At 43.2% G+C, this 27,147-nt stretch overlaps 1 protein-coding gene and 1 pseudogene; one reads left to right on the top strand and one right to left on the bottom strand.

Annotated features, from left to right (window-relative positions):
- Positions 1–27,147, top strand: part of LOC118773784 (zinc finger protein 239-like) — a 161,254-nt gene that overhangs the window by 55,807 nt on the left and 78,300 nt on the right.
- LOC118773783 overlaps positions 1–27,147 on the bottom strand; it is a 146,080-nt pseudogene that overhangs the window by 101,017 nt on the left and 17,916 nt on the right.

Genomic DNA, 27,147 nt, shown 5'->3' with positions numbered 1-27,147 from the left:
TCAAGGCAACAGGACCCAAACCCCGAGTGTCAGCAGATCAGACTGGCTTTGTGCTGCTTGTGCCAAGTTCCTACATGTGTTTCCCTCCAGCCCCAAGAAGCTCAACTGAAGTGCCATTTGAAAATGTCACTACTTTCTCCCCAAGATATCTGAATGGTGAGGTTCAGCACTGTAAGTATGGCTACATTACCAATCACAAACAGCGAGTTGCATTCTCTGCTCTCTGGTTTGCTCATCTGTCCAACTACTGGGCAGTGCTTCCCGCTATGAGAAGGGGCTGTTCCACATTTATGGCAAAAAGATGAGATTGCAGGCAGAGTCCATCTGATGTCACTTTCTTTTTTCCCTCTCACCTCACTAGGACCAGGCTTTCTCAAAAATATCACTGTGCCTCTTAGCACAATAGGAACAGTGGTTAGGGCTCCCTTGTATGGGTTTGCTGGTGTTGTGACATGTATGCTTTACGTCTAAACTGCTTCCCACACTAAGAGCAATCATAGGACCTATCTCCTGTATGAGTTTGCTGGTGCCGTATTAGAAGAATTTCCTGAACGAAACTCTTCTCACACTGGGAGCATTGGTATGGGTGCTCTCCTGTGTTACTACAGGCAGTCACAGGACAATTAGCAGGATAAATATTCTGCACATAAAAGTAAATCAGCCCGGCTACCCACTCTTTAGTGTTTGGTCCAGCCAGACGGACAACGCAGAGGCGAAGTGCTTCGAAATTTAACTGGCAGAACAGTATTTATACGGGTCAGAGGAAAGACAGGTGAAGAGAGACAGCAGTGCGCAGGAATTTCAGAAAGAGTGGTTTGAGAGAGAGAAGGTAATGTGGGGCAGAGAAAGGATGGGCTCTGGAGATCAGTACGCAAAAGAATGAAGTAAAATAGTGGGGACCGGCCAGTCTGCAATAGACCGTCGGACCGGTTCCACCGTCCTACTCAAAACAAAACAAAACTAGAAAATAAACACGACAAAAAATGCACCACCGTCTCATGGACTATATATAAATGGTTACACTGAAACACTAAAACAGAGAATGACTATATTTGCACAATATACCACACTGGTACTCACAGCAATCCCCATAATCCTTCGTGCACCCGTGACCCTGACGTCACATTACCCATAACCCCTAATTTTGTGCACCCTTTACCTGACATCATGTGGCATACCCGTAACACCTGTATGAATTTTCTGGTGTTGTGTCAGATTACCTGAATTACGAAAACTCTTCCCACACTGAGAGCAGGGGTATGGCCGCTCCCCTGTATGAGTTCGCTGGTGTTGTATTAGAGTAAATGACTGAGTGAAACTCTTCCCACACTGGGAGCAGCGGTATGGCCGCTCCCCTGTATGAGTTCGCTGGTGCCGTATTAGACCATCTGACTGAATGAAGCTCTTCCCACACTGGGAGCATTGGTATGGGCGCTCTCCTGTGTGAGTTTGCTGGTGTTGTCTCAGACCACCTAAATGACGAAATCGCTTCTCACACTGGGAGCAGTGGTATGGCCGCTCCCCTGTATGAGTTCGCTGGTGCTGTATTAGAGTAAATGACTGCCTGAAGCTCTTCCCACACTGGGAGCAGTGATATGGCCGCTCTCCTGTATGAATTCGCTGGTGATGTGTGAGAGTAATTAACTGACTGAAGCTCTTCCCACACTGGGAGCAGTGGTATGGGCGCTCTCCTGTATGAGTTCGCTGGTGCTGTATTAGACCACTTGACTGAGTGAAGCGCTTCCCACACTGGGAGCAGTGGTATGGGCGTTCTCCTGTATGAATTTTATGGTGTTGTGTCAGATTACTTGAATTGTGGAAACTCTTCCCACACTGGGAGCATTGGTATGGTCGCTCCCCTGTATGAGTTCTCTGATGCGTTTTCAGGTATGACGCAGTTCTAAATCTCTTTGAACACTGGGAACACTCGTATGGGCGCTCCACTGTAGGAATTTGCTGGTGTTTTTTCAAATCACTTGAGTGAGTGAAACTTTTTCTGTACTGGGAGCAGTGGTATGCATATTCCCCTGTATGGGTTCCTTGGTGTCGCGTCAGAGCTGATTGATATCTGAACCTCCTCCCACACTGGGGGCATGTGTGGGTCCCTGGGGTGCCTGTGTGGGACTGTGTCAGGGTGGGGAGTGTCTTACGGGGTGTGGGGTTCTGTGGGGTGCTGCTGGGAGGCAGTGGGTTCTCTGCTCCATTTCCTCCAGATCCCAGAATCCTGCTGTACTCCTCTGGGTGAACCTTCTCAATGTGCTGCTGAAGGTTCACTTCTTCAATGTGAGTGAATGGGCACTGGGAGCAGGCAAAGACCTGAGATGCCACCTCAGCTGTCTGCCCTGAAGAGACAGAAGACAGGGGATACACAGATGCCCAGATGATTTGGTGGATACAAGAAACAGTGAGAGAACATACAAATGTATGCATCAGAAAGAAATAAATATCTGTGAAGGCAGATATTAGGAGAGTCAAAATGCAGAGAGCTGCTGCCTGCCTGAGGCATTAGGGAATGCATGGAGCTCTTCAGAACAGCACTGCACATCAGACTGGACACTGCTTTACATCAGCAACACTGAGTGAAAAATTAATCACATATTTCTGTCACCTGTTTCTCCCTTTTTCAGAGAGATGACAGAGGATCCAAAGGGGTCTCCAGCAAATATCCTGTAAAAGGCAAAAAGGCTCATTATTTATTTAAGGCTGATTGCAATGAAGGAGAAAAATAAAATCAGTTCATGTCCCTCTTCACTCTTACTCTTTCTCTGATGAATCTGGGGGCTGTTTCAGTGGGATCTTGGAGCTGCCAATCATCTCCCTCTTCTGGATCATGAACTGTCCGTTCTGCCTCAGTGAGCCCTCTTCCATCACTGGCAGAAACTCATCCTGTTTCCATGGAGATCTCATTCCCTGGTACCCATTACTGACCACCAGATGAGGAAGTGATGATACAGGAACTGTTATCTCTGTGACCTCAAGTCGGCGAATCAGCACTCTAGGCTGTTTGAGAAGACAGGAAGTGACCTGAGGTGAAAGGCCCTCCCCTTCCTGTTGGCTACAGTCTGATTTTCCTTCATTCTTCAGCTCTCTGTCAGTTTGGAGGGCTGGATCACTTTCATCTCTCTCCCTCTGTTCATCCCCCTCTTTTTCCCCTTCCCTCCAAAGTCCCTTGTCCTCTTCATCTCTCACACCATCCTCCTTCTCCATCTCCTCACTCTGCCTCTCCCCACCTTCCTCTTCCTCCTCCTTTATGTTGGATAGTATGTCTATCTCCTCCCTGCTCATCCCATATCCAGTCTTGCTCTCCATCCTCTCCTCTATGTCTTCACTTCTGTTCAGACCTGATCTCAGCTCCACCCCTGTGTAATCTCTGCTGTCCATCACACATTCTGTCATGTCTTCACCTGAAGAGGGGGTGCTTAACTTTTTGGAGCCATATGCAGGTTCTGATTGGTTATCACATTCAATCAGTTCAGCCGAATCATCAACTTTTCCAAATGGTGGTAGGGAAAGTGAGGACAGGATACAGTTGTCTATGGAGAGAGGAGTCACTGAGAGAGAGAGCAAGCAAGAATGAACAGATGGATCTTGTCTCATTAAGTGAGAGAAGAACAAATCCACAGAAAAAAGGAAAAGGAATCGTTTTAAATAATCCTGTCACTGCCTTTTCATGTTAACTTTAAATGGTACACAACTTAATATGTAATCAGTGAAATTCTTGTGTTAACGTAGTTCCTATTTCTGCCTTTGGAAATAAGATAAAAACCACAATCAAATATATATTCATGTTTTGGCGTGTTGTAGCATATTCACAGTTAAGAGTGTGCTGTAAAAGGTGGTTTATATGCGTCCTCTAACAGAGGCCTACCATTCCTGTCCAAGTGTCCAACACATCTGTGTTGCTGGAGTAGGACCTTAAGCTGCTGTGGGTCAGAGACAGACGGCACACACTCCTCCAGGACAGAGGGGGCAGCAACAAGCCAGGACACAGTCTGAGGGAGAGAGAAGTGTTACCTCTGTCATTAACAGGAGCACTACTTTGCAGTTTGTTTTTACATATGTTCACATTATTTTCCATCTACCCCAGCTATCTACATTCCATCTAAGAACATAAGAATGTACTAAAAGCCAGGTGTAAATGATTCTAATAGGAATATACAATAAAAATGATGGTATAGCACAGTGTTAAGGAGTAGGACTCTTAATTGAATAGTTGCCTGTTCGACCTTGTGGATTAAGTAACTTCCCAAGGCAATTGTGGGTCAAGCACTTTGACTGTATTAGAAATATACAATACACATGAATCATATAAATCAATGAATAAAAATCAAGAACAGGACAAGAAACTGAAATAAAAACAATTGTTGCTCAAAGGTCACCTAAAAATGAGAAATGAGTTTTAAATGCTGGTCCATTCCAGAGCTTTGGAGAGTTGGCACTAAAAATATTGTGTCCAGCCATTTCTATTACCATGTTTTATCCCCTATGTGACCCTGTTTTGCAATCGATAATAGTATATTTGGACAGATTCTCCAGATAACCTCTGTACTCACACAGGACAGAGACGAATGCAATCCTCTATACACTCGCATGCAACCAGTGGCCATTTCTCACACTACAAGTCCCACAGTGCACTACAGCAGAGCGGGAGCCCAGTGGAGGATAGGTGCTGCACCACTGATGTCAGCCTGAGGAACGGTAGAGTTTCTGAAAGCTATCAGACGAGGAGATGCTGGTTAACCAAGCAGCACAAATAACATGCTGATCTGGAACCGACACCGAAGGGCCCAGCCTAGACTCAATGCGAATCCCAAACTGAGCCACTCGGGACCCCAGTGTCCCCTCGTTTTTAATTTAGGATCTGCTATATCCAGAGGTCCAGCAGCTGATGACCTGAGAGCTGGAGCAGGCTGGCATGGCTGAAGCACTCTTTATGTTCTGGTGCCAACCCATGTTTTTCTTTAAGAACCAGAAACTAAATCTTAAAATCGATTCTAAAACCAATTGAAAACTAAAGCAGAGATCAATGAATAAGGAAATACCTTCTTTCTTTGATGTTTTTGTCACTGCTTTTGGAGCTGCATTTTGCACAAGCTGAAGTTACAGTAGATACAAGGAGTTACAAAAGTCCAGCTGTGATGGGCACAAATAATATTTTAAGGATCAGAACTTGTTTTTTAAATGCTTCTACAATGTTAAAATAAGCGTATACAGGAGAGGCAGATGGGGTAAGCAAGCGGCAGTGCTGGTCAGGCTCTGACAGCGGGGTTTCCAGACTCTGCTACCTAGCATCCACCTGGAGAATCTCCGCTCCCTGTGTAACAAGATGGGCGAGCTGTTACTCCTCAACAGATCCAACAAGGATTTCTCTCACTGAATTCTCACAGAAATCTCGCTTAATGAATCTACTCCGCACTGTTCAGCACGTCTACCTGGGTTTCATATATATACAGAGCGGATCACGTCGCGGAACTGGCAGGAAAATGGAGAGGTGGTGGAATCCGCCTCTATGTTCTTGAAGGTTGGTGTACTGATGTCACAGAGTTAATGAAGTCATGCTTCCCAAACCTGGAAACTTTGTTCATAAACTGAAAACTGCTTTATTCACCTCAGGAGTTTGCCTCTGAAATACTGGTCGGTGTTTACATTCCTCCACACGCCTGTGTGAATAAGGCACAATGGTGATTAGCCGACCAGATCATCAGTGTGCAGCAACAACACACAGACTCTGTTCTTGTTTTTTGGGGGGATTTTAACAGAGCAAACCTCAGTCAAAAACTGCCGAAATACAGACAAACACATTAAGCCCTTAGCCGGAGGAGCTGTATGTATGAAAATGCAAATGTCCGAATCAGTCGGATCGGACATGTGATGGACTTCGTTCTGCCAGCTCCCTAGTACAAAGTCTGCCTCATGTCAGAGTGAGCCCATGTGTGAATAGAGCAGGCAACGTTCCGGAGAATCCACCGTGAGCGAGTGGGCGTGTTGATGACGTTTCTATCATGCGACTGGCGCGAAACTGGAAGAATACAAACATCTGCCTCGTAGTCTTTTCTGCGTGCCTGTACATTGCTTTCCACTGTTTCATTGACATTGCGGATACGTCCAAATACATGCTATTTTGAGTCCAATGATCGTTAAAGAGATATTTAGCTATAGTTATACTGCCAAAACTTGTCTCTTATGATGATCAATAACGTTGGTTAGTAGTTTGTTATCTGGTTAGTAGATAGCTAAGCTGTAGCTAAGTAATAGTGATAGGTATAGTGAGATAGGTGAACTGGTGACCTAACAATACATAGCGAACAACAAAAACTTACCTTTTTGTTAAATAATAGAATAAATGTATAATTAATAATAAATTATGTGTACTGGTAGCACCATTTGGATGGATGTGTGATTTTTTTTACAGGCTACCCAAAAGTACAATAGTTATGTTCGCCTTCTCCTCCTCCGTGCCACATTATGTGCCTGTACTACCGAGAGGTAAGATATTGAAAAGAAAACACTTCAACTCGCGAATGCTTTTCGGAAACTCATCAACACTTTTCACTCGTGAAAAGGCAAGTTGGCGTCTAACTGGAAAATACCACAAGGAAATCTGGACGTTTCTAAACTGGCAATGATTTCAAGAAACAATGTAACACACTACAAATGTAATTATTAATGGTCGCATACTGGGTACTACACTGAGAAATAGCATGCAGTACACAGTATATACTTGTGTAGTACACAGTATGCAGTAGGCGGTTTTGAATACAGCCACTGCGATTTCTGCAGCGTACTTTTTGCGTCATGTCCTGCCTCCTGCACACTCTACCCAGGCGCCACCCCTCACCTAATCCAAACCGAAGTATTTCCTGTAGGTGAGAACGCGTCTGTCACGGACAATCTCCAGTTGTGTGCTACATGTGCGAAAGGGCAATTCCGGCCAAGTTCCGGACCTGATTCTCTGGACCTTGTCCAGTGTTCATATGTGAAAACAGCTTAAGTGTCCCATCAGGGACAACAACATACTGGACCATTGTTAAACGACATTAAAGGATGCCCATTGCCCTGTCCTGCACACAGCTCTGGGACTCTGATCACTGCCTGGTTCACCTTTTTCCAACCTACAGGCAGAAGCTAAAATCTGCTAAACCTGTGGTGAACCCGGTGATATGAGTCCTGTTGGGGATGCAGATGTACTCACAGAAACTGATGTATGTTGTCACAGTGTCAGTGAGCTCATGCAGATCAGTGGCTGCTAGTTCAGCAGTTGAAAGCAGGCCTGTAGAGTGTTCTTGGCCTCGCTGGTCCATTTCCTCACCAGGCAGGCAAAATCATTGCTGACCCCTCACATGCTGGCCATCACAAATTCAAACTCCTTCCCTCCAGAAGGCTCTTCAGATCTCTATCCACCAAAACAAGCCGACACCGGAACAGCTTCTTCTCACACGTCATGACACTCGAACTGTTAAACCAGCGATGCGTCAACCATATCTCTCTTTCTGTGTATTCACAGCACAATAGTTGCATAACTAACAGTTGTACAGATACACACCCTGCACTCACGTACACTTTAACTCATGACATTGTGCAGAAGCTGTTCACTTGATATACCTTGAACTTGATCCTTCCTTATTCCATGTGTGTTGTTGTTTGTTGCATCACTACTCTTCATTGGTGTTGATGTTTTTATCCCTGAGAAAGGTACTGCTTTGTTTTCTCCCAATCCCTGGACCAGCCACAACTAAGACTTGCTGAACTCACATATTTCTATTAACTGAAAATCATACTCTACAATACTCACTAGAATTCAGTCCTCTTTTCCTTCCAAAGGCTCCCTTCTGGTTGCACTCTGACTTATCACATCCTCCTTGGCTGAATAAACAAAATCATAATGGCGAAACTGGATATTTTGGCTGCAACTTGAAGCAGGCCATGAAATGGAGCTCTCCCTCAATGACTGAGTAATTTACTGAATTTTACCACAAGAGGACAAAGAGTAAAGTATGTTACAAGCTTAGTCAGGATCAGTGGACACATGGAGAGGTGAGCTGGCATCTCCAGCAGGTCCAGGTGTGATGCAGTGGGGTTTTGTCTCCTTACCTGTTTGAGGTCTGGTACTGGAAGCAGCTGCTCCAGTCTGGAGAGGAACTCCCACACCAGCATCTGTAGAGCTGAGTCATAACTGGGACCCAGCTGCAAGGAGAGAGAGAGACAGAGAGAGAGAGAGAGAATGGCCCTTTAATAATGAGGTAATGTTTACTACCAGAACTCTGCAGTGAAACCTGTCCCACTTTACATGGACTCGAGTGTCAGACCTGGAGGAAGTGCTCTCTCTCAGCTGGGTCTTTCAGCAGGGTTTGGACCAGCTCCACAAAATCAGCTTCTGACGCCTCCACCTTCACATCAGAGCCCTGCAACACAGCACAGCGGTCACACACACAGCTAACACACTGTACAGTGTAGGGGTCCTTCTGGGTCATCAGCCTGCCAGTTACATATTCTGCATTTCCCACAGTATCAGTATCGGTTCCAGAGACACTGATAATGGGCCAGTAACACTTCCCCTTCCTCCCATTCCTGCCCCTGTAGTGGTCAGGCTGTGTGCTGGAGGAACCAGCACTGGCTACCAACTCTGTGTACTGGACCATTGGCTCATTCCATCTCAAATCAACCAATGCTCTTTGCTCTCAGATTTAATACAAAAAGAAGTATAAAAATATTCCTAAATCATTCATTCATTCATTCATTCATCATTCATATGAACACACCCGAAGTTTAGATTGTGGATTACAACTGCTGTTTGAAATTTTACCATTTTTAATTTATTGCTAAAAGCCAATAGATTCTATTATAAGGTTCTCCCTGGCATATCGCATCCTGGAGAGAAGCAACTAACTCAAAGTTGTATATTACAAAGGTGGTTTGTTACTGGTATTGAAAAAAAGAACAAGCTCTGAAGCTGGGATATTTGCTATCTTTACAAAAGGTAACAAAGTGCATGAAAATGCTGAATGCTATAAATAGTGGAGTTAATTACTTAATATTTTGGAGCATAATTATGTGTTTATATCACCAGCCTTTTTTGTATTGTATGTATTTTTATATTGCACTACAGGACCCTCTTGAAAACGAGATGCCGCATCTTAAGGGTCTTTATCCTTTTAATTTATAATAATACTATCTCTATCTATCTATAGAAATACTTTCTATATTTTCAGATCCGGATATCCGGTATGTTCAAATGGGGTGTGAGATAACAGCCCCTGCCCTGACTGTAACCTGGGGAGCAGCAGCACCGCTGTTACGCTAAACTCCTCTGACCCCTCCAGAATGCATCGTTCTGTCTCATCACTGCCTATTTAAATGTACACTTTTCACATCTTAAATTACAAAGGGCTTCAGCCCCTTTCTCTCACCCTCGCTCGCAGTGCCAGAATCAGGTGGTTCCTCTGTCTGTAACTCAGCAGCTCTGGGACTGCCTCTGTCACCAAAGTCACAAACTCCTCCAATTTCCCATAATGCATTATGTCTCGCTGCTGCACCACTTGCCACATGGCTGCAGAGAACAGTCGTAGAGGGGGAACCAAAAGGCGCAGGGAGGAGAGAGGAAGAGAGGGATCTGCAACAGAGAGAACATAAGGAATCTACACACAAACAGGAGCACCTCTGACACATCTAAAGCAGCACTGGCTTCAGTCACCAGCATTTGGTCCTGGTTCCACAGCCTACTGTTTACCACCCACTGCTGTTTATAGTTATAAAGTTTAGTTAAGTTTGGCCTTCAAGGGGTTTGGTCCATATTGCAACAAACTGCAGGTACTGGAATTCTTGGTTTTTTCGTGTTGTTTTGTTTACCCATAACCTGAGATAAAACTCCAAACTGCTTTAAACCAAGATGAATCAATATCAATCGATTAATAAAATGGTTTAGTACTACAGAGTTTTACACTCTTCCTCTGCTGCAGACTGAACGCACAAAGCTTTCAGCTAAAATGCGTTTGCTACACAGTTACACGGCAAATGGCTTGCAGACAAATACGTCTTCTGCCTTATTTCATAGAGACTGCACTCCCCGTATGCAGAAGGGAATGCTGCGAGTGTGTTAAAGCGCATTAATGCTAAAGCTATGCTAAGGCAGCGGCTGGATGAATTAGGCAGGTTTTTAAATCTCCCTCCCACAAGATCACGCAGGATGCGGTGATGATGCCGGTCTGACAAAGCCCTTCCAACGACGATAAAATGTACAAACCCCTGTTCTCCTTCCCTGATGAACTTCGTCTTTCCATCGCTACAGCTCCTCCAACAGCTTAATTACAGACCGGTTTACCAGCTATATTTTCAGAGCAACCGCTGTAGCATTGGCTGCCAACGCGTATAAACACCATAAACTCGTACACTTTAAAACTAACAGTATTTAAACCACCGTCAGAGACCGCTTCAGCGAGAAGGCAGTGACGTGTTACCGGTTCCCGAGTCATTCACTCAGATTTATTTCCGGGTTACGATCGTTTGCAAAACATGTCAAAATCAAAGCGTTTATATATTTATTCATTTAAGTTTAAAGTAGCCTACTTATCACAAAACGCATGCTAAATTTAACGTACTTGTAGTACCTATGTACATAGGTTGCGACAGTTAGCAGACGCTCTTATCCAGAGCGAATTACATTAGTTACAGGCAGTAGGCGATTTGAGGGGGGATGCTATCCCCCTTGTTAGCAAAATGACCAAAATGCATCTCCCTTGATAACCTGCCATGCCCCTCTCCATCCCCTTGTTAGTAGCAGAGAGAGTGCTGCGTGTGCTTCTGCTATCCACCCTGTTCAGAATATACCTACTGGTTACAGGTTTTTTTTTCTCCCCAACGTTATCCATTTATACAGCTAGACATTTTTACTGAGGAAACTGTGGGTTAATACCTTGCCTAAACACCATCATACCAGAACTACTCCACTCCAAACTTTCCCAACTCACTGTGCCTCTCCCACCTATCTGCAGACTACTAGCCAGAGTCAAATTCCTTGCATATATGCAAAGGCATGGAGTGTGGTGGAGCAGCCTCCAGTTGAGGAGCACCCCACTGTGGAGCACCCTCCCCCTCCCCCTCCTGTGTAGCAGCCCCCCCCCCCCCTATGGAGCAGCCTCCCCACTGAGTAGCAGCCCCCCCTGTGGAGCATATGTTTCTACACTCACCCCAGACTCTTTCCTAAAAGCAGAAAAAGAAATGTGTTATCTGTGTTGTGCCTGCCTGGTACATTGTTTATTCACTGCAGTTTATATGACATGCAGTCCTTTACTGACCCATTGTACTCATTCAGAAATGTATTTATTGTATTGTGCCTGTATATTGTTTGTTCACTGCAAACTGTATGACAGATGTGGGGCCACTTCTTGTCCATTAAACTCTTTCTCTGAAGAAAACACAATTTTGCCTTTATTACTTTACTTTAGGCCTTAGAGGTAGCATTGTCAAATGTATCTACTGTGGAGAGTATTGTTATTGTGCTTTGAAACTTTACCTGTTAGGAGTGTAGGTGGGGATTACTGGTCTCTTTTTGCGGACCAGTTTGGCCTTTGCCACCACAGCAGAGGTTATAGGCTGGTCCTCTATCCTTTTCCCTCTGGGTTTATGCCACTGCTGTGGCTGACTTGTACAGGAAATATCTTCATTTTGGGCAGGTGAAATATCCAAACTGTACATGAGCCCAATGAGGTGGGAACAGTAACCTGGTGCCCTGTGGTAAAGCAGCTATGAGAAAGGGCAAAAATGACTGAAACAACAATTCTAGTGATGCGCGGGTTGACCCATAATCCGCGGGTCGGGCGGGTTCAGGTAAGCTTACTAGAAAATATCACAGGTTCGGGTGGGTCGGGTCGAAAAGTGACAAAGCAGCGATCTAACTAAGTTATAATAACTTACAGAAACAGAAAATTAGCTAGAATTTTTTCAATCTATAGTGTTCTAATCGCACCAGTTTTAGCATATGCACTAAACGGCAAATTACACCGTACGGTGTGACCGTATGCACGAAAGGGTTAATGAAATTCATTTATTTAACCATGCAATAGCCTCTGAAAGGCTAAATAACAACAACACAAGACTACTGTTTCAAAATCAAATAATACATTTATTTCACAGCAGTGGACCCGCGCATCACTAGTCCACTCTGCTTCTACTAGCTAGGTAGGTAACGTTAACTGTTACATGAAAATAGCTCCCCAGTGCAGTGGGACTGAGATATGGAACTGTCATGTTGCCTGTTACAGTTTAATCCATGCTCTGGGATTTATCTAAACTACTGACAGCTGTTGAGAGAGTTGGCCAACATATGGCACTACCAGTAAAGCTAGCTATCATTGATTATCGTCATATATCTGATGTGATCTTAGTTCAATCAATTCAACCCGAGCTAGCTAGCTAGTCAGTAGTTCAATGCTGGCTTCTTGACAGCTTATCACTTTGCATCACTGTCTTTGGGGATTTAATGTAATAACGCAGTAGAATAATGACTTACCCTGCAGTGCAGGAACGACATGTTTTGATGGTGTTGTCATCAGCAACATCGATAGTGAGCTCGTGGGGTTTCTCATTTTTACATTGCAAGCGGTAGACATTGCCCTCGATTCTTATCATCTTTTCCTTTCTATACACTTTTACGCCATGAACATACCATTCCACAGCATACTGTAACCCTTTCTGCCTGCTTCTTGACGAGATATTATTTTTGTCATCTTTCCAAAACAGGTCTCTTGCCTGTGGTAATTCAGAAATTTGTATTTCCGCCATTGTTTTCAATGAGGTATCAGTGAGCTCCTGGCTCGCTTGACCGAGGTAGCAACAGTAACTAAGTGGGTGAGGACTTAGCAATAGGCCTTGACTGTCGTACCCCACAAATATGTTGAGAAAATGGAATGCAACCATATGCACTCCTTGCTGTGCTTCAGTTTTTCTCTTATCGCTGTTTTTGGGTAATATGTAGTATGTAGCCACTTTGAAAACACACACACCTAGCCTCTACTTGTGTGTGACACACAGAAATACTTAACGTGTGCAAGGACAATGTGCTTTGGACTTGTGATGACAATGTCACTCAAAGTCTGAAACAAAACTCAGTCTGAAACGGTTATTTTTTACTTTTCAGGAAATGAAAAAACCCTGTTTGTAAAATAATTGAACACTGCGTCATCAAAGTTTGTGTTGTATTGTTATATATGATCAGATACATGTGTCATTATATTATTTATATTTTACCAAAATCAAGCTCAAATGGAGTTACGAGGTTTTTGACCAGCGAATGTCAAGATACGCGTTTTGTTCGTGATTAGAACGGTCGCATTGAGGCAGTAAGTGCATTGCATTACGTTACCATCAACTTACAGGTTACAAAATTTACATTAGCTTTGTGCGTGCTCAGTTTTCCTGTCGTTGAATACATTTGGCCAAAATCTCATGTTATATTAGATTAAGTACTATGAACAGGCTATTGAAGACAGTATTGACTTTGACTAGACGGCAAATGCTAGACTAAACTGCACTCCAACCTACTGTGTTTTGCCTGCACTCTTCTCCACTCCCACATGTCTCAGGGCTCAAGCACATAAAACATTAGCCTTCATAGACTTAGTGTTTCTTGAGTAAAGAAAACACTGTACTTATTCAAACAACCAGTTCTTTATTTAGCCTTGTATTGCAGCTCTTGCGTTGTAAACAACCAGAGACTGTCTCCACATAACTGCCTACTACTGCTGGGTACTCTTCTACGGTTGAGTGAAGCAACTACCAACAATTCTGGCTCAATACTGCAGCCTACTGGAGGGTGTACAAAACTGAATGCAAGACTATTAAGAACAATACTAGTTAAAATATTTTCTAACACAAAACTCACAGGTATTGTAGTGTACACTTGTTAGGTAGTTGATTACATGCATTGGACAGGCACAAGCATTTTTTGAAAATGTGCATTTAATAATTAAAAATGGCACACCAACAATAAATAAATAAATGCCATATAAATAAAAAATAAATACATCAATAATACATAAATAGATATAAAAACAGGTAGTCCATCATAAAATTAAGTGACAATAACAACCACACAATAAACATTAACAATTTATTTGTCACTTTGTGTGTATGTAGATAACTGCATGTGAGTGACTGAGTGAGTGTGTTTATGTTTCCTAGTGTTTTAGATTGTTATAAAAGCTGTGGAAGCCTTTCGGTATGACCTCCTTGAGGTCTTGGAGGTGTTTGTATTTCATCTCTTTGATCTTCTGGCTCTCAGTGTAGAGCGGTGTGACTGCAGGCGTGTCTGAGGTGGAGTGTCGGAGCTGGTGCTTTGGAAATGGAGTCCAGTTATCTGAGTGCTGGATCTTGAAGTCCATCGTCCCATTGATGTTGTACCTAATAACATAAAAACTGAACACCACCACTTACACAAATAGTCAGCATACAATACAAAGCATAATTGTACATAACAGAAGCAAGTAAATGTGCAACATCATGACTTTTGACCTGGACTGGTGAGAGACATGGTTTTAGTTTGATAGTTACCTGGTGATTCTGACATCATTTACATTTATTCATTTAGCAGACGCTTTTATCCAAAGTGACTTACATAGGTTACAGTTCTTTACAATGTTATCCATTTATACAGCTGGATATTTACTGAGGCAGTTGTGGGTTAAGTACCTTGCCCAAGGGTACAGCAGCAGTGTCCCAGCGGGGATCGGCAACCTTTCGGTTACGAGTCTTGCTCCTTAACCACTATGCTACACTGCCGCCGGACAGTGGGGTCACCAGATTTGATCCCTGGATCCCTGGATGGACTTGCAGAGCCTCAGTTTGGTGAAGTCTGGGAAGATGATATGGTCCGCATACCTGACTTCATACAGGTTGGGCTTGGACTGCGCTCTCTTCATAAGGGCAACGTATTTAGCCAGGACATAGATTTCCTGGGTACCTCTTCTAGGTGGTAAAACTGTGAAAGAAATGTGGTGCATATTTAAAATGATTATTCTGGATGTACAGCGTAAATTCATTCTGCAAGTGAGAAAAGGGAAGCTGAAAAAGAAGCATCCACAGTGAATGAATAAGTTGTTACTGGACAGTTTGAAACAAAAAAGGAAATTATTTAGAAAATACAAGTTGGAGAGCTCAGAGAGTAATAAGATTGAATACAGTAATATGCGAGCTCAAGTTAAAAAAATAAGGGAAGCTAAAAGGTGTTTTGAAAGACAGATTGCACTGGATGCAAAGAGCAACTCTAAAAGCTTTTTTCAATATTACGGTCAAAAAAGGATAGTTAAGGATGAAATAAGAGGTATAAAAAATAAGGATGGAGTTATGGTTTACGATAACAAAGCTATTGCTGATACACTAAACAGTTACTTTGTGGAGAGTTTCACTAATGAAGTGTTTTTGCATATGCCTTCAGGTGCAGTAAGTTCTCAGAGACTTATGGAGGAAATTGATTTAAATGATGCAGAAGTAGATAAACTTCAGAGCTTAAATAAGGCAGCAGGCCCTGATGGAATATATCCAAGAGTTCTCAGAGAGCTAGCAGAGGTGGTTTACAAGCCTCTGACAGTTATTTTTAAGCAATCCCTTAAAACTGGAGAAATGCCAGATGACTGGAAGCATGGCAGTGTACTACCTATCTACAAGAAAGGAGACCGGACTGATCCAGGACATTATAGGCCTGTCAGCTTAACTTGTATAGCATGCAAAATACTGGAATCCATCATTAGGGATAATTTGGAATTATTCCTGGAACAAAATGGTGTCTTAAATGATAGCCAACAGCATGTCTGGACTCAAACCAAGCTTATGATATTATCTGTTTGGACTTTCAAGAGGCAATTGACAAAGTTCCGCACGAGAGGCTCATATTGAAAATGGAATCTGCAGGAATTACAGGAGCTATCACTGAGTGGGTTCAAAGCTGGTTGTGCAATAGAAAGCAGACTGTAACTATGGGAGGAATTGTATCAGAGTAGGGTCCTGTACGAAGTGGAGTCCCGCAGGGATCAGTGTTGGGGCCTTTGCTATTTCTTATATACATAAATGATCTTGATGCAGAGGTTAATAGTAAAATAGTAAAATTTGCAGATGACATAAAACTAGGGGGTCTAGCCAACAGTAAAGAATCAACTAAGGTAATACAGGAAGACCTAAACAGCATTCAAAAGTGGGCAGATGACATTCAATTTAGACAAATGTAAAGTCTTGCATGTGGGAAATGAGAACCTTAGACAAGATTACTTCATGGGTGGAAAAAAACTAGAATGTGCTCAATTTGAAAAAGACTTGGGAGTAATAGTTGACCCAAGCTTAACAGGATCTAGGCATTGTGCTGTAGCAGTAAAAAAGGCCAACAGGATACTGGGATATATAGCCAAAAGTATTGAGTATAAATCTAAGGAGGTTATATTGAAATTATACAATGCCTTAGTCAGACCACACCTGGAATACTGTGTGCAGTTCTGGGCACCGCACTATAAAAAAGATATCGAAGTTCTTGAAAAGGTTCAAAGACGGGCTACTAAATTAGTTCCTGGCATGAAATATAAAAGCTACGAGGAAAGACTCAAGTTACTTAACCTATTTAGACTAAGCGAGAGGAGGCTTAGGGGTGATTTAATTGAGGTATTTAAATTTATGAAAGGAATCAATAAGGTCAACTATAATAGACTCTTTAGGGTGAGTTCAGTCTGTAAAACAAGAGGACATAAATAGAAACTAGTTAAGAGTAAGTTCCGCACTGATGTAAAGAAATATTATTTTACATAACGAGTTATCAATACATGGAATAGGTTGCCAGGTCATGTAGTTGAGGCAGAGACCCTTGCTGTGTTCAAGGCTAGACTTGAAGCAGTTTTGGATACTCTTTAATTAAGAAATGGTGAGCTTAGTTGGGCCGAATGGCCTGTTCTGATCATCATATGTTCTTATGTTCCTGGTTTCTCAGACACCTCTCAATGACACTGTGCACTGAGTCACATTCCATCTGTGTGTGCCTCTTCTCCAGGAACTTCTGGGTGACTACCTTCTTCATCTCTGTGGGAAAACTTCAGAAGAGTGTTGCTGAGCACTGAATTGTGGTTTTGGTACCCACAACCGTCACTCCACAAAATGTACTTCTCATGCTCCTTACACTCAGAGAGGAAATCGGTAACACAGGATGCAAACTCACTGGCTAACAAAGCTCCCTCACCTTCATGCCAGACATAGCAAGTGGCGTTGTGCGTAGACGTGTCATAAATTGTGAAGTTGTCTACAGCAAGTTTTGTCTTGTAGTAAAGATCCGACGAGGGCTTGCAGATCCATGCAGACAACCATCAGGGCTCCAGACTGCGACCAAAATGGTCAAAAATGTGACCATTTTTTGAGTGTGCGCAAGTTAAAATTTCTCGTGGTCGCATTCGTGTGAGTGCATGGATGATCATTAGGCTGTTTTGGTGACCCTCCAGCACGGGTACTGCGTTAGCCATTGTGGTTGAAAGTAGTACTTTTTCTTCTTCACTGGCTCAGTTGGTCTCTCCCTACCTGCACTCTCCCTGCCTGTACATGCACACTGATGATGAAACGCGCGAAACAATCCATTTAGCTGTTCCTGAAGGGAGAGTGCAGGTGCAGGCAGGGAGAGACCGACTGAGCCAGTGAAGGAGAAGAAGTACTACTTTCAACCACAATGGCTAACGCAGTACCCGTGGTTGCAGTACGAGAGGAATGCTATGCTGTGTGTGTGTTGTAGGCACTGTGGCCCATCCACTGCAGACAACTCTAAACTTGTTGCCGGGTTAACACAGTTTGAGCTTGAAGTTGCATGACGACAGTAAGAAACACAAAACCTGCAGGGACCGATGCATCACCCGAAACACTGAGCCCCTCCCCACTTCTTTTCAGCGGTTAGATGAGAGTAATAGCTCAACGGAGGAGAATGAAATGGTCATCAAGTTCAACACTGCCTATAACATAGCAAAAAAGGAACTCCCATTCACAAAAATCAAATCCCAGATCACCCTGATGAAGAAGAACGGGTTGAATGTGAATCCAACCTGCGTCAGCGACCTGGCCTGTGCCTAGCTTACAGGAGTGATATCAGACAACCTCCGGGAAAAGACAAACCTGCCTCCACCCCCTACCTGTCATTTATGAGAGATGGTGCCACCGAAGTCTCCACTGAAGAATGTGAGACTATCTATGCCTGCGTGATTGGTAATGAAAGACCATCAAATATCCTAATTGGCCATATTGAAGTTGAACAAGCCCATGCAGAAGGGGGTGTGTGAGTGTCTCATTTCTGTTTCCATATAATGATAAATAATGATAACGAAAAATGCTCTATAAGTTAATTATAATAGCCTAATATTTAGAATTTAATGTATACATTTTAATGTTCAAGGTAAACTTTAAAACAAATTGATAGAGTACTTAATAGAGTAAATTTCAGTGTTACAGCAGCTATCACATGGCAAAACACACACATAGCTTACAAAAACGCACACAATGAGGTGTGTGTGCGAATTACCAAACATATATGTGTGTGTGTGTGTGTGTGCGCGTGTGTATATATGTCCATTGTGCATTGCAAATTAAATGTAAAAATGTCCGAATGATAAAATATGATAATGATAAAAATATTCCATGATATGTTTGCTTGCCGTTGCTAGTCTTGGCCCAAAATGTGCGACCTGCATGCCACACAGGTGGGCTGTACATCTGCCATATACATATTCATTCTCACATCTAATTATATTATGCCCCATAATTTTATATTCTGTTCTATCTAAAGATTGGAGCTGGGGTTGTTGAGTGTACCAAGGGATGTCTCTATGATTGAGCAAGTATATGACCTGACCTCATCGGGAAAATATTCCAATTCAGCCCCAAATCAATGAGGGAGCTCAAAGCATTGGGAGCTGAAATCAGAGTCACAGTGAATGCATCCAGTGGGGTGAAAGGGACAAGGTGGCTGCCCCATGTGTCCCAGAGGTTGAGCACGTTCCTATAACCAGGGAAGGATGGCAACCCCAGAGCTCTGGAGAGTTTAAAGCAGTATATACACACAGGGACCACCTGGCAGGTGCCTCTGCCAGTGCAGACACAGCTGGCAGAGCAAGGAAGGTTAGTATTATCTCACTGCTTTGGGTTGGACAGTATTTTATTATTGAAGTCATTTTAATTTTGGTGTTGTATGAGAGTTGAGAATGAGAAATACACTGATACATTTGCAGATCAAAGCCACCATGGAGGATGACTTATTCATCAGCATGCAAGGTCATTGATTAATACCATGCTGTACCAAAAAAAAAAAAAAAAGGTGTGACCAAATCATGTGCGGGTGCAACCAACTGAGAAAGTTGGTAGCACCAGTGCTACCAGTGGAAAAGTTAGTCTGAAGCCCTGATCATGGTCTTGTCATTGGCATCATTTTCGTCCTGCACTTTTGCCGCACGGGCCTTTTCCTTTTTAAGAAAGTGGTCCCGCCACTCTTTATCTGGCAAGTTGCCAGCCTCGAAGCAGCAGCAGGTGTTACACTGGTCCTTCTTTGGAAAGTAAAGAACCAGGTTCTGCCGCTTAAATTCTCCTGAGAACACCTGCCTTGATAACGGTCTCAGCATCTTCTCCTCAGCAGCACGATGGTACGCTTTATGCAGGGCACTCAGGGACTGAAAGACAGGCTGCAGGTACTGTTTTGATGTTAATGACCTACAGCAGTGGGAGGGCACCTTAGGGAGATCCTGTAGAAAACTCCTCATGAACTCATGAGCTTCACCTCTGCGGCATGATGCTCCATTCTTCTGTGTACTGCCTGGGTCTTTCACCCAGTGAAGGGCAGACCATTCCCCTATTCCAAGCGTTGCCAAAAACAAACTCCTGCACACCCTCCTTCTCTGCCCATCAACATTTAAAAAGAAAACAAGAGTAGATGACCTTCTTGAATTTTCAGACCCCCTTCTCCTCTGTACTGGGGTGACATCTACCAAACCACGCACATACATTCTTTTCTCTTCCCAGTTCATGTTCTCCCAAAAGCATTTAAAAATCTTCTCTCTCTCTGCCTCTCCAATTTTACTGCAGTGCTTGGAGGACTTCACACATGCAGCTGACTGGCATCTCGGTCCCATCACCCGGCACGCTCTGGTAACCTCTTCCTTCTTGCTCCTCCCAGTGTAGGGCTGTCCCATCATTCTTCTCCTTTTCTGCACACACTTCTTCCAATTACTTTTATTCTTGCGCTTTCTTCCAACTGTGTCATCCTCAGCCCCATCATGGGAAACTTAAAAAATACAACAAAAAAAACATTAGTCTGTGTGTGTGTGTTTGTGTGTCTATATTATCCACTGTGACTACTGCTGTGAAATGTGCCCATCTATCCACTTAACACTCATTAACACTCATTATACTTTGTTATATCAATTCCTATACAACTCATCAATCATTAACACATTATTCACTCTACCTTCATCCACTTCAAATTCCTCTCTCCCCACACTCTCCAGTGCTGTCTCCTCATCCTCTCTCTCTGAGCTGGGATCATCCCTCCCTACTTCTGGCCTTAGCTTGTGTGCCTCCTCATATGACACACTGACCATCGCACACATTTCCTCCAGGGACACAGACATTGCTACTGTAAAAAAAAAAAAAAAACAAACAAAAAAAACCCCGGTCATATCAGCTTAGTTTGCCTCAACAGGTTACAGTAGCATCACGTTGAGGCAAGAAGTTGGTTATCTAGCTAACTAGACGACACATCTGTAATCTGTACTATACAACACTGATATTACATACAACATAAAATTGTCATCTGCAGATGCAACGTTAAGTAGCGAATGATCAAGTGAACGATTATAACATCAGTCTGATCATTTCTTGACATATAGCTTGCTGTCTAGACTCCTCAGCAAGCTTGCTGCTATACTTCATTTATCACCGTTTCAATAATGGACAGTTTTAACTGAGTTTTCTAATAAGTATTGCTTTTGATGAAGTAGGGATTGATCTAGCTAGTGAGAGAAAGGCTATGAATAACCTGATCATTTCTTGTCACATCGCTACCTAGCTACGCTAGTCTCCTCAGCAAACACTTCCATCTATAATCACAATGTTAACATCAGCGCTAAATTTGATAAGCAGGTACACTGCATAGTTTTAACAGAGTTTGCATCCTAGGGCTAGTTTGAAAACATCTTATTGAGCTATTTGCCTCAGACGAAATCGCCTTGTCACTGTTTACCTTCAGCTCTGCTGTGTGCAGCACTTCATTCAAGATGGAGGCAGGGTGGAGCTATGAGGTTTTGCTAACAGTTTGAGGATCCAACGGAGTTACGAGATTTAGTCACAAGCTCTTTTAAAACATTTCACTGATTATATATTTGTAAAACCCGCAGACAAACGTAAACGGTGACCAATAGCATTGATGTATGGGAAAAAAATGAAAAAAGACGAAATATGGAGATACGAGGTTTTCGTCCAACAGCGATGATATACTCCTGGGTACACTGGCCATACAGGACACTTTGGGCACTACCCAGAAATGGCTTCCAACCCACCTTTCTGTATCAGCACCTCAAAGATCAACCTCATCCAAATGGAACTTCTTTTCATGCTGGCTCGTATCCAGTGCATGACCTCTCATCAGGCCAGTGTGTCACAAACCTGGGGCTGGTTGTGGATACTAACCTGTCCCTCACAGGCATGGTGACACAGAGTGGCAGAGTTCTGCTCTAGAACATCTGAAAATTCCACCTCTTTCTTTCTCTTCGTCCACTGTGCTCTCCAGACTGGATCACTGCATCTCTCTGCTGTGTGGCTTCCTGCCAATTTCCAATCAGAACTCTCCGCTTTATTCAGAATGCAGCTGCTTTACTGATCAACAAATATAAAACCCTGTCACACCTCTCCCCACCTCTCTACCCTGGTTACCGGACATGACTTGGATAAAATTCAAAATTCTGGTTCTAGCTGACTGAGCAGTAATAGAAACTGTACTGCCGCACAGACAGCCCACAATCACACCCTACACTCATGCCCGGCCACTCCGCTCCTCAAACTCAGGTTCCTGGGAAAGGTCGCTCACCTTCAGAGCTGACCAAGGCAGAGCTGACCAAGGCAGAGCTGACCAAGGCAGAGCTGACCAAGGCAGAGCTAACCAAGGCAGAGCTGACCAAGGCAGAGCTGACCAAGGCAGAGCTGACCAAGGCCTGTTTGGTCATAATGGATCAACTGAGGGAGAATCGTCTCAATTCTTTTAGCCAGGATACACTTTGTAATCTACATTAAGAACCGAGAGAGGTGTGCACGATCTGCATTCCAATCTAAGGAATTTTCCTTTCCCTTAATACTGAGTTACACGCAGAGAGAAGAGTTGGTACTAACTCTGTGCGAAAAGTTTTGTACCATTCCTTGCCAGGCGATTTATTTACCTTGAGTCTTGTAATTGCTGCCATCAATTCCTCAGAGGTTATTTCTGCCTTTTGTACACTATTTTGCTCCTCTGTAAGAGTAGGCAAATGAAATGTCTTGTGAAAGCCTTTGACCTGTTGTTCATCTTCTGCATGTGGCTGTGTATATTAATTTTTTAGTATGTTTTAAAAGCAGTCCCATTTATATTTTATCCCATTAGCATTTGGATCTTTTATGTTATATACTGTATTACCTGCCTGTTGTTTTTGTAATTTTCTTGCTAATAATTTTGCTGATTTAGCCTCATATTTTTGTTTAGTAAAAATGGTCTTTTTCTCAATTTCTTGTGAGTATAAAATATTTATTTCATTTCTGTCTTCATTTCCTGCATGATATTTTGGTCTCTTTCTTTATGTTTCCTCTCAAGCTCTTTTAATTCTTCATTCAGATCTGATAATCTTTGTTTTTTAATTTTCTTCTTTTTTCTCTTCCGACACAAGACATTTTTAAGCTTCCAAACTTGTTGGGAACCAAGCTAATGTATCATACCGCTATATCAGTCCAAGACCCGCTCTGCATGTGTGATTAATGTCACTGAAAATATCAACCAAACACTACAATCTGATTGGTTCATGAACTAGAACTGTCCTGTGATTTGCCTGAGCAGACTAACAATTAAAATATAAGTTTGTGAAAATATATGATCAAACCAGAGCTACCAACAAATTTTATTAGACTGTATAGAATTATTTAATATCATGCAAAAAAATGGTATACTCTATCAATGGAGATCAATAAACAACACGAAAAACACGTTCGGCCCACCATCTACTTGTTCATGTTTCCTTTTTACACCCCACACTGCTGGAATGGGCTGCCCACAATAGCAAGCTTGCTGTCCTCTTTCCAGAATGCATTCAAAACCCACCCATTTAGACCACACCTTGACTCCCAGGGCCTGGTGGGACTGAAGCTACCACAGTGGCATTCCTCATTCTTCTCACACATACCAAAGAGCTACGTTCTTCTCAGAGACAATGCCACAGTGTGTGCACAAGCTGGCAGACTGGACGTCATTTTGGATCGGCAAACACTTGCATAGAGAAACTAGTTGGAAAGCTTGTCTCACCTGTGTTTCCTTTACTGAGGGGGATGACAGAAGATTCAAAGGAGGGTTCAGCACAGATCCTGCAAAACATGAATAAAGGCACATTACTGTGGCAACACTGATCACAATGAGGAGGAAGAGACACTGACTTCATCTCCCCCTTCACTCTTACTCTGGCTCTGATGAATCTGGAGGCTCTTTCAGGGGGTTCTCCAAGCTGTCAATCATCTCCTCCTTCTGGGTCATGACCTGTTCCTTCTGCCTTAGTGAGCTGTCTTCCATCACTGGAGTAAACTCATCCTGTTTCCATGGAGATCTCACTCCCTGGTTCCCATTACTGACCACAGGATGAGGAAGTGATGATACAGGAACTGACATCTCTGTGACCTCAAGTCGGCGAATCAGCACTCTAGGCTGTTTGAGAAGACAGGACGTGACCTGAGGTGAAAGGCCCGCCCCTTCCTGTTGGCTACAGTCTGATTTTCCTTCATTCTTCAGCTCTCTGTCAGTTTGGAGGGCTGGATCAGTTTCACCTCTCTCCCTCTGTTCATCCCCCTCTTTTTCCCCTTCTCTCCAAAATCTCTTGTCTTCATCTCTCACACCATCTTCCTTCTCCATCTCCTCAATCTGTTTCTCCCCACCTTCCTCTTCCTCCTCCTTTATGTTGGATAGTATGTCTATCTCCTCCCTGCTCATCCCATATCCAGGCTTCCTCTCCATCCTCTCCTCTATGTCTTCACTTCTGTTCAGACCTGATTCCAGCTCCACTACCGTGTAATCTCTGCTGTCCATCACACATTCTGTCTTTATGTCTTCATCTGCAGAGGTAGGACTTGAAAAGTACTTAGAACCAACCGCAGATTCTGATTGGCTATCAGAGTCAGTCAGTTCTGCTGAATTAACCACTTTTCCAAATGGTGGGAGGGAAGGCAGCACAGAGTTTTCCATGGAGGGAAGAGCTTCAGAGACTGAGAGAGAGAGAGAGAGAATTAATAGATACCTTTTGTACTTATCTCTCTTCAATTCTCATAGAAACTGATTTTAAAGAGTACTTGTCATTACCTGAAAGAACAGATCCACAGGAAAAAAAGCAAGATAAAGGCATTCTTTAACATAACCCTCTTCCTGCTTCTGCACATTTCTCTTGAATGGTTCACAATTCAGCTACATGGAACTGAGAAGTATGCTGTGTCACATGGAAGCATTTATGATTGCATTTAGTCATGTAGCGGATTCTCTTATCCAGAGCAACTTACAAAAATGAAAAAGGTTAGGCAAAGAGCAGAGACAGTACCAAAGCTTCCACTCCACAACCAGCAGGAGGCGCCATTACACAGCATCCAGCCGTAGAGCCACAGCAGCTCTCCTGTTCACTCACATGTTCTGCCCTCTTTCTGCTGATCAGGACACTACTAAATGAGTAAATCAATGCGAGGGGAGTGACGTACAGGCAAAGATGAAGCCAAACAGCGTGCTGATATTAAATTCTTAAAAATAAGAATGTCTCAGGATTTGTAGGAACATAAGAACTAAGAATAAAAATGGAAATACTCCATTCACCAAGTGTTTGCTTGTTACTGGCCTGTAGTCTAAAGTAAAAGTATCAAATCAAGACTTATAAGTACTGAGAGCAGATCTTCAGTGTCTTAAGGCTCTTTTAAATCATTCATTTTAGTCTTAAACTCATCTTTAGTATTTAACTACTTTTTAGACTTTAATAAGCTAGTGTTATTGTTCTTCTACTTCTACAATTCTACTGACTTTGTGTATTTTCAATGTGATGAAAAACTGATGTAATAGCCTAGATATCAGTTAGCTGACATAAACAATTGCACTTTCAGTACTTTAAATGATCTGGATCTGCATCTTCACAGTTAAGAGTATGTTGTAAAAGCAGGGAAGGAGTCCTTTAAGTCACACAAAGCTGTGGCTCAGGCTGTAAGTGAGCACTTTCCTGCTTCCACACATTAAACTGTTTGTGCATCACAGAGCCAGGTCTGGAACTGGAGTGGTTTATATGCGTCCTCTAACAGAGGCCTACCATTCCTATCCCAGTGACCAGGACATCTGTGGTGCTGGAGTAGGGTCTTAAGCTGCTGTGGGTCAGAGACAGACTGCACACACTCCTCCAGGACAGAGGGGGCAGCACCGAGCCATGACACAGTCTGAGGGAGAGAGGAGTGTTAGATATTTCATTTACAGGGCCACAACTTTGACAAATCCCCCCCCCCCCCCAGAGTTTTTCACCATTTTTAAAATGCCCCCCCTCCTTATGCAGCTATATTTTGGAACGGCTATCTGTATACTACGCTTGCCTCACCACAGCTAATTGGCACTTGTGCTTGGTTGTGAGACCAATGTCATTCTCCGTCACACACACATGCAGTTTGTGCTCAAAGTGAGCACCCTCACAACTGAGCTACCTGGGAGCCTCATTTTACATCTGTAATCACTTCTTCCATCTAAAAATATTCACAGTGACTTAAATACGGTTAAAAGAAAAACAATGACTGGTTGCAAATCTCCAGCCCCCTTGGATACTGTTGCTAAGTCAGGTGAGCTTACTGAATGGCCAAATGCTGTATCTGAATGAGTTACTGGAGTAGGCAAGTGATCAGTTTTGCACTCAAAATTGACAGACTTCAAGAAGACTGCTGTTATAATGCTTTTGAGGGGTACATTCAACATGATCATTTTCAGAGGAAACCCCTACAAAACAAAACTAGAGCTAAACGCTTACCACTTACAGCATAAACAGCAAAACCATCTTCAGGTGTCAGCAGAGACAGTTCCTGCACTTCCAGGGGAATATAAATGGCTCACCAGACACAAAGGGATTGTGGGATATCCAGTGAGAATAAGAAACCTAAGTCTTATGATTTGGATGGCTGCTTATTATACTTAATGCTGTCTGTGTTGAATTAAAAATGAGAGATTATACATATCCAATTTCTCTGGCATGAAGCAGCTTCATTGGAGGAAATGGTTTCAGAATCATTATGAATTCTTTATTCTTGAAATGGAGCTCTTCCTCAATGACTGAGTAACTGACTGAACTCAGTGGGCACATGGAGAGGTGAGCTGGCATCTCCAGCAGGTCCAGGTGTGATGCAGTGGGGTTTTGTCTCCTTACCTGTTTGAGGTCTGGTACTGGAAGCAGCTGCTCCAGTCTGGAGAGGAACTCCCACACCAGCATCTGCAGAGCTGAGTCATAAGTGGGACCCAGCTGCAAGGAGAGAGAGAGAGAGAGAGAGACAGAGAGACAGAGAGAGAGAGGATGGCCCTTTAATAATGAGATAATGTTTACTACCAGAACTCTGCAGCGAACCCTGCCCCACTTTACATGGACTTGAGTGTCAGACCTGGAGGAAGTGCTCTCTCTCAGCTGGGTCTTTCAGCAGGGTTTGGACCAGCTCTACAAAATCAGCTTCTGTCGCCTCCACCTTCACATCAGAGCTCTGCAACATAGCACAGTGGTCACACACACAGCTAACACACTGTACAGTGTAGGGGTCCTTCTGGGTCATCAGCCTGCCAGTTACATATTCTGCATTTCCCACAGTATCAGTCTCGGTTCCAGAGACACTGATAATGGGCCAGTAACACTTCCCCTTCCTCCCATTCCTGCCCCTGTAGTG

The sequence above is a fragment of the Megalops cyprinoides genome, chromosome 2, assembly GCF_013368585.1.
Source record: "Megalops cyprinoides isolate fMegCyp1 chromosome 2, fMegCyp1.pri, whole genome shotgun sequence".
Classification (NCBI taxonomy): Eukaryota; Metazoa; Chordata; class Actinopteri; order Elopiformes; family Megalopidae; genus Megalops; species Megalops cyprinoides.
Note: the sequence above shows the minus strand (reverse complement) of the source record. Positions and strands in the feature narration are given on the sequence as shown.